This window comes from Lithobates pipiens, unplaced genomic scaffold (genome assembly GCF_037356315.1).
Source record: "Lithobates pipiens isolate NorthernLeopardFrog02 unplaced genomic scaffold, aLitPip1_a1.2 Scaffold_25, whole genome shotgun sequence".
Classification (NCBI taxonomy): domain Eukaryota; kingdom Metazoa; phylum Chordata; class Amphibia; order Anura; family Ranidae; genus Lithobates; species Lithobates pipiens.
In genome coordinates this window covers 95,923,250-95,935,410 of record NW_027507787.1, presented here as the reverse complement: position 1 = coordinate 95,935,410, position 12,161 = coordinate 95,923,250, and the positions used below count along the sequence as shown (strand labels likewise).

Here is a 12,161-nt window from a genome sequence, read left to right as displayed (position 1 = left end):
CAAACCTTGGAGGATTTGCCAGCTTTTTTGCCAGATCACCCAAGCGCACAGATGTACTTGATAAAGTAGTTGCCCATAGACTACCAACATCAAGCAGTGTTAGATGGAACTTCCACAGCCGTGCCGTCAATACAGTGTTTGAGCACAGAGAGGACCTCATCTGCTGTTTTGAAACCATGAGAGACTCAGGTGATTTTGACTCAGTTACCATGAGAGAAGCAGCAGGCTTTGCCGTGCTGCTGGAGGATCAGGATTTTAAATATTTTCTTGCGCTTTTCCACAACATTATGCCGCATGTTGACCTCCTTTATGCCAAACTCCAGAAGAAGGACATAGATTCAGTCCACATTAAGGGGAGCATCCAGCAGTTCCAGCGGGACATACAGATGATCAGGTAGCAGCCGTAATCCTCCTTTTTTCCATGTGTTGTTGTTGTTATTATTATTATTTTTTTAATTATTATTGCTCATACATTTTGCAGAGATTCTATCCCATCCCTGGTTGACGAAAGCAGTCAAGGTGGTTCTCATCCGAAGAGGCGGGGCTCACTGAATCCAGGAGACCATAAACGCATTGCATCTGAGGTGAGTGTTTATTTGTTGCAATATTTGTCTTTTTGATAGCTCCCTTATAGATATGAAGATTGGAAAGAAAAATATTTTTCTTACAATAGTCATATAAAAATGATGTGATCTAAAAGGATTTGTTATTCCCTCTAGTGGATAACATTAGTATTACAACCTTCATCTGTGTTAGCTGCCTGAACATCAGAAATGCATGAAACTTGACATATTTACTAAGAATGTCTTGTTGTCCAATGTCCATGTGTATGGAGTGCTGAGAAATTATGGATTCCAAACCACTGAAACTGATCTCCCTTTATAACTTTAAAGTGAACATTTTAAAATGACCAGTTTTAAGTTATGACTCCATACACATGGACAAGAAATTCTTAGTAAATATGTCAGGTTGCATGCATTTATGATGGTCAGGGAGCTAACAGAGATGACATTGACACCCCTAATTGACATCACTGCCTAATTTTTGTTTTTATCCTTCACTCTATAGGTCTGTGATACCATACTATTGCACACCATGCGACGTTTCTCCTTCACAAAACACCTTGTTAGTGCCACTTTGCTTCAAGCAGACAGGTTTGAACAGTACGCAGTGGAGTTTCTCGAGGATGCACTGAGTGAGACTTTGAAGGCCTATCCAGTTCTGAATAAAAATAAGTTAAAGACAGAGCTTGGTCTCATCTACCGCACACAAGAGTTCAAAAAGTGTAATGGTGCTTTGGACCTATTCCAGCTGTTTGTGGACAACAATCTTGCTCATGTATTTAGAGAGACTGTGACTTTGCTAAAGATCCTCATCACCACACCCATGACCACAGCAGAAGCTGAGAGGTGCTTCTCAACCTTAAAAAGAATAAAGACTTTTCTGAGAAATAGCATGACCCAGGAAAGGCTGAATGCATTGGCCATGCTGTCAATGGAAAAGAGAGTGGTGACAGAGATGACTGACTTCAACCAGAAGGTCATTGAGAAATTTGCAAGCCAGAAAGAAAGGAGAGCAAAATTTATTTTCAAATAGTTGGACTGTTGCTAAAGTGAATTTGTATTCAGTCACCTTTACTCTGAGTCTTTTTGTTGTTTGTTGTACAATAAAGTTTGTTTTCTGTTGTAAAAAAAAATCACTGATTCGTGGTACCTTTATTGCATTCTTTAACAGTTGGTTTAAACATTAACATTTTCAATATTTTATCCAGATATATAATCTGTCCTGTGATTCTGGGGCTGTATACTCTGTCCTGTGATCTGAGCTGTATACTCGTGACACTATGGGTGGAAGGAAGTGGAATACAGGGGACGGATTAGGTGGATTACATAAGGGGCGTGGTTTGTGAGAAGTGGGAGGGGCCAAAATGATGGGCGGGGTCATGATGGGCGGGGTCTTGCGCCCCCCCATCCAAAAACTTCACCAGCCGCCACTGACCACAGCATTTGATTTGGACCATGTGAACGGTGCATGCAAACCCTTTATCTGTGTTTGGGGTGTCAGGATTGCATTGTCACTTGCTGCGGATCACAAGGGCGGTGCAATTTTGAATGAAGTGCAAGTTTCTGGCACCACAGTCTAGTGTGAACCCAGGCCAAAACTCAAAGGGGCGGTGAAAGAAAATCATTGCAGCTATCTAAATCTTTCCGTTTTTGATATGTGGAAACTGGTTCAGGATGACTGAATATCTTTTATGGTTGTGTGGTGTGTGTGTTTTTTTTTTTTATGTACCTCAATTGCTAAAGAAGCTTATAGCGATCGTAATTGGCACCATTGTTAAATTTACTGTCGTCAGAGTTGGCCAATAGAAGCAAGTCTGTCTACACCAGTGATGGTCAACTTTCTTGATATGGGGGACCTCAAGTGCAGACATGGTGTAAGATGTTCAGAGGCTGGGTCGGGGACGCTCGTTGGGGCAGGCTGGGTCGGGGACGCTCGTTGGGGCAGGCTGGGTCGGGGGCGCGCGTTGGGGCAGGCTGCTAGAAATCAAAACTATAACCATCGCTATAGGAAAACACGGGTTAGTATCTGGAGGGGCCCTGAGGGACACACAAAGTACCCAAGGGCCACATGTTGCCCTCAGGATGCAGGTTTGGCACCAGGGGTCTATACACTTGTATGGAAATGTGACGGGCAGCCAGGACCTCGGAAGATGACCTTCCGCAACATCTCGATCGCTGTGATTTCTAGGGCCAGTTGACAGCAGACGTGGGCTTTTCTCCCCTGCAGTATAAAGGGGATGGGGCTCTGGGGGTGGTATGAGGGTGCTCAGGAATAGGGGTATATATAAGTGTGAACTTAGACTTATGCCGCGTACACACGAGCGGATTGTATGGTGTACTTAGTCCGTCGAAACACATTTCAGCGGACAATCCGCTCGTGTGTGGGCTTCAGCGGACTTTTCAGCGTGCAGTCCGGAGTACTAAGAATTTCGGTTTTTCCGAAATACTGTCCGTCGTACTTTGGTTTCAGCGGACAGTACGGTCGTCAGTATGCTAGTTCGACGGACTAAGAATGGCGCATGCCCAGAAAGGATTTACACGGCGGAAGGGTGCTTTGCTGTGTCTTGGACTTCCTATTTCTAGTCCCGTCGTACGTGCTGTACACGTCATCGCGCAAGCTTTCGACAGACTGTTTGTGCATCCGTGTGTGGTCAAGTCCGTTCAGTGGAAAGTACGACGGACTGTCCGTCGGATTGTATGACGAACTAAGTACGCCATACAATCCGCTCGTGTGTACGCGGCATATGTCTTTAATGTCATATGTAGGTCTTTTAGATCCCCAATCTCTCCATAAAGAGTACCTGTCACCACCTATTACTGTCACAAGGGATGTTTACATTCTTCTACATTCAGTCCCGCCCACATATGTAAACGGTGTTCAAATCACACATGTGAGGTATCACCACGATCGTCAGAGCGAGAGCAATAATTCTAGCACTAGACCTCCTCTGTAACTGTAACCTGGTAACCAGAATTTTTTTTTAAAGCATCGCCTATTGAGATTTTTAGGTGTAAAGTGTGACATGTTTGGTATCTATTTACTCGGTGTAACATTATCTTTCACATTATGCAAAAAAATTGGGCTAATTTTACTGTTTAATTTTTTTTAATTCATGAAAGTGTCCCTTTTCCCAAAAAGTTGTGTTTAAAACACCGCTGCGCAAATACCATGTGACATAAAATATTGCAACAATCGCAGTTTTATTCTCTAGAGTCTCTGCTAAAAAAATGTAGATAATGTTTGGGGGTTCCAAGTAATTTTCTAGCAAAAAATATGTATTTTAACTTGTAAACATCAAATGTCAAAAATAGGCTTAGTCATGAAAGGGATATATATTATATATCCACTGTCCTATGTATATATCTCTATATACTATATCTCCCATATATACCTGATGGGGGGTGAAAGGGTTAATCCTGTGTCTAGGGTGGTCCCTTCAACCTCTCAGACCTTAGATCCAATGTATTGTATAAATTCAGAGCGCTCTGGAATCAATTCTCAAAGGACAAATAAAACCACACACACACCATGGCGTCCTTCGAGAACTAATTGTATTGAGTTATTACAAAGCGGTTGATATAGTATATTTCACGTCATACAGAATAAAACATGCGCAGTAGACATCAAGACGATTACAGCTGGTCAAGACAAAAACGCTATTGTTCTTTGTTCTAAGCTAGCTGAATTAATATAAGAAAAGATACATAATTCCTTCTGTAGCTAAAGAATGCTGAGGCCGCGTACACACGCGGGGACTGTTCGCCCAACTTTGTCCGTCAAACAGTTTCAGCGGACAGTCCGCTCAAAATTAGCATGGACGGACTTGCCCACACACGACGAACGAACAGTCCGCTGAAACCGTGCGCGATGACGTGAACGGCACGTACGACGGGACTAGAAAACGACGTCCTATACACTGCAATGCAAACTTCGGCGTGTAAATCCTTTCTGAGCATGCACGGAACTTAGTTTGACGAACAAGCCTACACACGAGGGGACTGTTCGCTGAAACAAAGTTTCAGCGGACAGTTTTTCGGAATTTCCGAAAAACTTTGTTCAGCAGACTGTCCGCTGAAACTGTCCGCTGAAAGCCCACACACGAGCGGACTGTCCGCCGAAACACTGTTCAGCGGACAAAGTTGAGCGAACAGTCCCCGCGTGTGTACGCGGCCTGAGAAACAGTGTGAAGGTTATAGATAAGTGTGTGAGAACACATGAGTTAGAAGAATCTCATGTTGAGACAGTTATCTGAGAAGTTAAAGGGGTGTTCAAACTGTACATATTGTAAAATGGAAGTTTGTGAATATTAAGATGGCTGACAGAAACAAGATGGATGCTTAACATAACCTTTCAGGGGGTATGGGTGTAATATTTCTGCTGGGGGGGTATTGGTGTAATATTCATGTTGGGGGGTATGGGTGTAATATTCATGTTGGGGGGGGGGGTATGGGTGTAATATTCATGTTGGGGGGTATGGGTGTAATATTCATGTTGGGGGGGTATGGGTGTAATATTCATGTTGGGGGGGTATGGGTGTAATATTCATGTTGGGGGGGTATGGGTGTAATATTCATGTTGGGGGTATGGGTGTAATATTCATGTTGGGGGGGGGTATGGGTGTAATATTCATGTTGGGGTGTATGGGTGTAATATTCATGTTGGGGGGGTATGGGTGTAATATTCATATTGGGGGGGGGGTATGGGTGTAATATTCATGTTGGGGGGGTATGGGTGTAATATTCATGTTGGGGGGTATGGTTGTAATATTCATGTTGGGGGGGTATGGGTGTAATATTCATGTTGGGGGGGTATGGGTGTAATATTCATGTTGGGGGTATGGGTGTAATATTCATGTTGGGGGGGTATGGGTGTAATATTCATGTTGGGGGGGTATGGGTGTAATATTCCCGTTGGGGGGGTATGGGTGTAATATTCATGTTGGGGGTATGGGTGTAATATTCATGTTGGGGGGGTATTGGTGTAATATTCATGTTGGGGGGTATGGGTGTAATATTCATGTTGGGGGGGTATGGTTGTAATATTCATGTTGGGTAGGGGGTATGGGTGTAATATTCATGTTGGGGGGTATGGGTGTAATATTCATGTTGGGGGGGCATCTGGGTAGGAAGTTCTTTGTCTGATGGACACGGCGAGGATCTGGTCACATGGCACACACTTGAAATCCCTTTAATTTCAATATTGCCCCAATTGAGGGGTGATTTTGCCGTGATTGTCACCTGACAAATTGCAACAAAATGACAGGATTTCTTCTGGTAAACAGGCGGCCCAGGATTTTGTTGGTGTGATTTGTCAGGTGACAATATTGTCCCGTGATTGGGATGCCATTGAAAGTAACGGGATCACAATCAGTAATTGCGCCCGCGATCCGGAAGGCCTAGGTGTGATTGCAGCCTAAGCGTCTTCTATCAGTTGTTGGGTTCACCTTCTATAGATTCTTCCTCAAACATTCCACACATTCACTCTTTATTCCACCGCTAATATATAATCCGCATTGACCTTGTATAGCGCTTTCCTCTCTGAGGACTCCAAGTATTGGAGATGGCGTTGGCCGGGAATCGAACCCGGGTCAGCTGCTTGAAAGGCAGCTATGCTCACCACTGCACCACCAACGCAAGGTAGCGTGTCTTTGTATTGTGGAAGGAAACCGGAGTACCTGGAGGAAACTCACGCGAGTACAGGGAGAACATGCAAACTCCATGCAGATAGTGTCCTGGTCAGAATCTGGAACAAGGACCCCAGTGCTGCAAGACTAACCCCTAAGCCTCTGTGCTGCCCACATGCTTCCTCTGTTCTCTAAGGCCCTCCCCCGCTGAGCAGAGTACATCAGTTATGTCCACTCAAAGCACCTCTGGAAAAAATCCAAAGGGGTTGTCAAGGTAAAACAATGGAGCAAATTATTCCATTCACACTTAGGTCTTATTTACATGGAGGGTATGAATCTGTACCCCGTGTGAGGGCTGCGTTTACCGGAAAGACAGATGCACAGGTGTTCGCAGCATCCTGTGTAGGCAGTCCTATTGCTGTCAACTGGGGTGTAGCGGCTGTACCCAATGTGACATCTGTGTGGGTGCCAGTGCACGGCCCGCGTTCGGGCAACTTCACCCGCATGGGTGTCCTTTTTAGGGTAAACACAGCCCCCACATGGGTTACAGATTCATACACCCTAAAAAAATACCGGCCTCCAACCTCCCCTTTAGCCGGTCCAACACACACCTCAAAAACATACCGGCCTCCAACCTCCCCCCATTGGCGGTCCAGCACATGCCTCAAAAGCCTATCAGCCTCCAAACTTGGGAAAGGTATAAGGGGGAGGGGGTGTATGGAAGAGGAAGAGAGGGAGGAAAGGAGGGGGGTGGGAGATTGGGGGTAAGGAAGGGGTGTGGGGGTTCCCCCCAACCCTCATCCCCCTTCTTCCTCCAACCTTCCCTCCCCCCCTTTTCCTCCCTCTCTCCCTCTTCCATACTCCCTTTGTTCTAACTTTCACTTTTAGAATGTGATTTGTTTGAAGGTTCCTCAGACTTTTTGTTGAGTCTTCTTCTAGGAACAGGCAATTGTCTTGTTTGTCCCGCTACATCGATGGTGATTTAGAAGTTCCAAAAACAAAAATGGAGGGCCAATTGTTTTGTTTGTCCAATTCCAATGATAGTTTGTGATTCAGAAGCTGCTGATGAGAATCTTTCAAGAGATTGATGACATGGTGGATTTTGGTGATGGGCTTTAATTGAAGATTCTCTCTTCAGTCTCAGTGGTAAGGAAACAATCTGCCGGTGTCTTAGTGGGAACGTTACATTCTGCCCGAGTCTCAACAGAATCATTGCATGCTGGAGGGGTCTCGATGTGAATGACACTTGGTTGATTTGTAATTTTTTCCAACTTTTTGGTTATTTTCTTTCTCAGCAGATTTGCACCCTGCTCATTTAAGTGCAATCCATCCTTGTTGTAGAGCAAGTTACCAATTGAAAAGTCGGTCCAAGTCTCCATGAAGCCGAACCCCTCCTTCCTGCACCAGTTCTTCAGCCACCTGCTAAGCTCTCTAAGCTCCTGCTGCCTCCTTGGGGTGGCTCGAGGTACAGGCAGTATTTCTGAAAATACTGCCTTGGAGGTCCATTTCTTCAATATAGCCCCTAAGTCCCTGAAATCATTTTGTAGGGCGCTCCATTTTCTTCTAATGTTGTCGTTGGTTCCAATATGTATCATGACAGCTGGGTCCTCCCCAGCCCCATCCAATAATCCGTCAATGCAATCTACAATGTTCCGAACCCGGGCGCTCGGTAAACAACATACTGTTTTGTGATAAGGGGATTGGTGACAGAATGCCTTCTGTATCCCTCCAATAACTGAATCCCCTACCACTAGTATGTGTCTATCCTTTTTTGTAACCTTGCCCCCATGTTCACTGGAGACGTTCCCCTGGCATGTTGGTGGAGCCGCCACGTCTTGGGCGCACTCTGGTGGAGCGGACACGTCCGGGTCGCACTCTGGAGGAGCGGACACGTCCGGGTCGCACTCTGGAGGAGCGGACACGTCCAGGTCGCACTCTGGAGGAGCGGACACGAATTGGTCGCACTCTGGAGGAGCGGACACAAATTGGTCGCACTCTGGAGGAGCGGACACAAATTGGTCGCACTCTGGAGGAGCGGACACGTCCGGGTCGCACTCTGGAGGAGCGGACACGAATTGGTCGCACTCTGGAGGAGCGGACACAAATCGGTCGCACTCTGGAGGAGCGGACACAAATTGGTCGCACTCTGGAGGAGCAGACACGAATCGGTCGCACTCTGGAGGAGTGGACACGTATTGGTTGCAGTCAATACCGCGTACACCTACAATAAAAAAAGAGAGGAATTAGATTTAGCACCTTCACCTACATTTCATATATTTTTCTTTGTAGAACATCAAATTATGGAGAGAAGAGATGAAAACGCTGGTGCCAGAGACCATGAATAAACTCTACAGGACAGGGACACAAGGAGGACTAATGTTGTACTTTGTATAAAAATGCTGGTTGCCTGCCACGCATCCCGACCCACTGGCTGGCAATAATGGCATGAAAAATCAGAGGGGCTGGTTGTACCCAGCCCGTAATCAGCCTGCCCATACATGGTTAGAATCTTGGCTGGTCCTTGCTTAGCCGGGTGAGATTGGAAGTGTCTATGGCCGGCTTTAGGAGCGCAGACACTTCTAATGACAGCACTTGGGGTAAAGGCATAGTGCATATTAAAATGCTGATGGATAATGAATTAGTGCGGTTTTATTTGTGTTGGTTTTGTCCGTCTGTCTGGCCTTGATTACAAGGGTGATGAGGCCCATATAACATGAACGGGACGTTTCTACAACATCTGTATCTTCCAGGTGCTGCATGCAGGCAGTCCATTGACAATGAGTAGAACGCACAGCTGCACGCACGCAGCCACTTCTCCTAATATGACATGCACTGTCTGCATTCAGGGCCATTCGCCCACACCCAGGACCGCTGCTAGAAATCAGCTTACATGACTGGGCCCCCTACCACCTATAAGAGCCAGGGCCTGAGCCTGCGCCCCCCCACATCACATTCAGCCAGCAGAGGAAAAGGAGGTGGTGTGCTCTGTGAAGAAATGAGGGGGTGACAACATTTTCCTAACAGTGTAAGGGGCATAAAACCTGCACAGCACACAGCCATCTCATATGTGTAGAAAATGCTGTCATGTTTAACCCCTTGCTTACCGGCCACTTAAACCCCCCTCCCCCTCCTATCCACACCAATCCTCAGCGCTATCGCACTTTGAGTGGCAATTACACGGTCATACAACACTGATTGGTGGTGGCAGGTGGCACTGATTGGCCGTGGCCCTGGTTGGCACTAGCACGTGGCACTGATTGGCGGTGGCACTGGCAGATGCCACTGGTTGGCGCTGGCAGGTGGCACTGGCAGGTTTCACGTGGAGCACTCTGTTACTGAAATGTAACAGAGGAGCTGTCAGAATTGAGCTTAAAGCGGAGCTCCACCCTAAAGTGCACCTTCCGCTCATTGGAACTCTCTCCCCCTCCGGCGCCACAATTGCCACCTTTCAGGGGGGAGGGAGGTGCAGGTACCTGTACAGTACAGGTATCTGCACCCACTTCAGGCATAGATTCAGCAGAATCCACGCCCCTTTCCGAAAGTCCCCCACTGCCTGCTGGGAAACACACGGATCCCAGAGACAGCGGGGACCATCCTTATTGCGCAGCGCCACTCGCGCATGCGCAGTAGGGAACCGGGAAATGAAGCCGAAAAGGCTCCACTTCCTGATTCCACATAGTGAGTGGGCTGGTGGCAGCTTAGGCGCCAGGTTGTGATTTCTGGTGGCATTGGCGACCTGGCACCTGGGGTTTGTGGAGCCCTGGTGTATGTCTTGTGTTGATTGTAACTAAAAAATGTCATAAAAAAGGACTTGATTTAAAAAATATAAAAAAAAAACATTTGTACCTATGGGAATGTGACCCCAAAACATTTTTTGAAAAAAAAAAAAAAAATTGAAAAAAAAAAATGTTGAAAAAAAACAAAAATTTTGAAAAAAAATAAATAAAAAATCTATGAAAAAAATAAATAATCTTTGAAAAAAAACACTTACCAATCTCAGTGTCTGTATTCCGGCGATGTCTATTGACTTTACCGAAACATCCAACAACGGCTCTGAAACAGCCACGCACAAACGCTCGGGTCCTCTTCATCTTGGAGGGCTTTTTGGTTGGGGTATCTGCAGGCTGCTCACTAATACCTCCTACCATGGCCCTTCCTTTGCTGGGTTTCTCTTTGGTGTTTTTCAGAGAAAGAATCTGATTACATTTAAATCGGTTCCTTATTAAGAATAAAGAAACTCGCTTTAAATGTATGAGAATAGATATTGCAATGAAATTGAATCGACCGAAATCAAATCCAATAATATCACAAGGTATCTCTCAGGAGAGATAAAAGCCAAGCTGCTCACTGGTCAGTGGTCAGTCAGCTTCTGATGCCTTCTGTCCCAGCCGCTGAATATATATAGGGGACTCAGCTGTTTTTTTTTCTTGGCTCAGCCAATGAAATCAGTGACTTTGGCTCAGCCAATCACAGTGACTTTGGCTCAGCCAATGAAATCACAGTGACTCAGCCAATGAAATCATGTGACTTTTTTTAAAAAAATTAACTGACGATTTTTCTTAAAGGAGCCACGTCCTTTTTTAGAAAAAATTAACGGGCATTTTTTCTTAAAGGAGCCACGTCCTTTTTCTAAAAAAAATAACTGACAATTTTTCTTAAAGGGGCCACGTCCTTTTTTAAAAAAAATTAACTGGCGATTTTTCTTAAAGGGGCCACGTCCTTATTTGTGAGCTTTGTGAATTCAGCCTGTAGGATGGGTATGCGGATGTAATAGGGATATACGGCTCCTGGGAGAACATGTTATTGTGAATGAGATTTAACCCTTACAGTCCCATGGCTGAAATGGAGGCGTTTGCTGGGCACAGTGAGGCGTATTTATTGGCAGAACAATGTACTGTACATGTACTCAGTGCTATGCATGGGGCCCCGCCCCCTCTCCAACCAACTCTCCGCCCTCCCCCTCCAGTCCATAATTTTTCTGGACCCTGTACGTGCATACGTTTCGCGCATGTGCAGTTCGCAGCGTGAGAGCATACTATTTCTGGATCAGCTCCCGCGCATGTTTTCTGCATGCGTCGCAGAAAATTTACTACACCGGAACGTCACTTCCGTAGCAAAGGGCGCCTGGTCGCTGAATGTGTCATTACAGAGGAAGAATAAATCTCCAGGAAAATGGCGGCTGAGGGTGACAGGAAGTTCCGGTGTGGTAAAATTTCCTGCGACTTATGAAAAACCCTCACCCCGTCACTTCCGGTGCGGCTCCGTCACTGTAACAGCTGAAGGCGGGCCTTTCCTGCGCATGCGCCAAGTCCGTGATATCAACGGCACATGCGCAAGATCTTTATTTAAGCGGTGGTTGAAAATTATACACTCAAGTGGGCGGAGACTTGCGGGTGGGCGGGCGGAGCTGAACAGCTGCTTAGAACGTCAGCAGCAGCCCCGCCCACCCCACTAACATGCCCCTGAATCGCTGGATATTTGTTTATGGTCGAGAAAATTTATGGCTTCAGCTGCTATTAACAGCAATCGCGCATGCGTGGGATCTTTGTTTACTGACCAGAAAAATTATGCACTCAAGCACATTCTTATTGGTGATGAAAATTGATAGACTCGGGCGGGCGATGGCTTTATTATATCATCGGCAGCACCAATATGTATAGTATTTATTAAATCAGAAGAATATGCAGTGTATGGGGCACAATGTCTGCGTTTGGGGACAGTGTGTACGTTTGGGGCACAATGCCTGCGTTTGGGGACAGTGTGTGCGTTTGCGGCACAATGCCTGCGTTCCAGCCTCCAGTGGGCGGAGACTTGCGGGTAAGCGGGCGGAGCTGAACAGATGCTTAGAACGTCAGCAGCAGCCCCGCCCACCCCAAGATTTTCTTCACTGGTCAAGAAAAATTATGGCTTCAAGCTGTATTAGCGCATGCGCGGGATATTTGTTCAGCGGTCGACCAAAATTATGGACTCAAGC

General features: G+C 46.1%; 1 non-coding gene across 1 annotated transcript; it reads right to left on the bottom strand.

Annotated features, from left to right (window-relative positions):
- Positions 1–6,125: 6,125 nt before the first annotated feature.
- Positions 6,126–6,197, bottom strand: TRNAE-UUC (transfer RNA glutamic acid (anticodon UUC)). Its single transcript has one exon. It is a non-coding gene; the product is annotated as a tRNA-Glu (tRNA).
- Between the last annotated feature and the right edge of the window lie 5,964 nt (positions 6,198–12,161).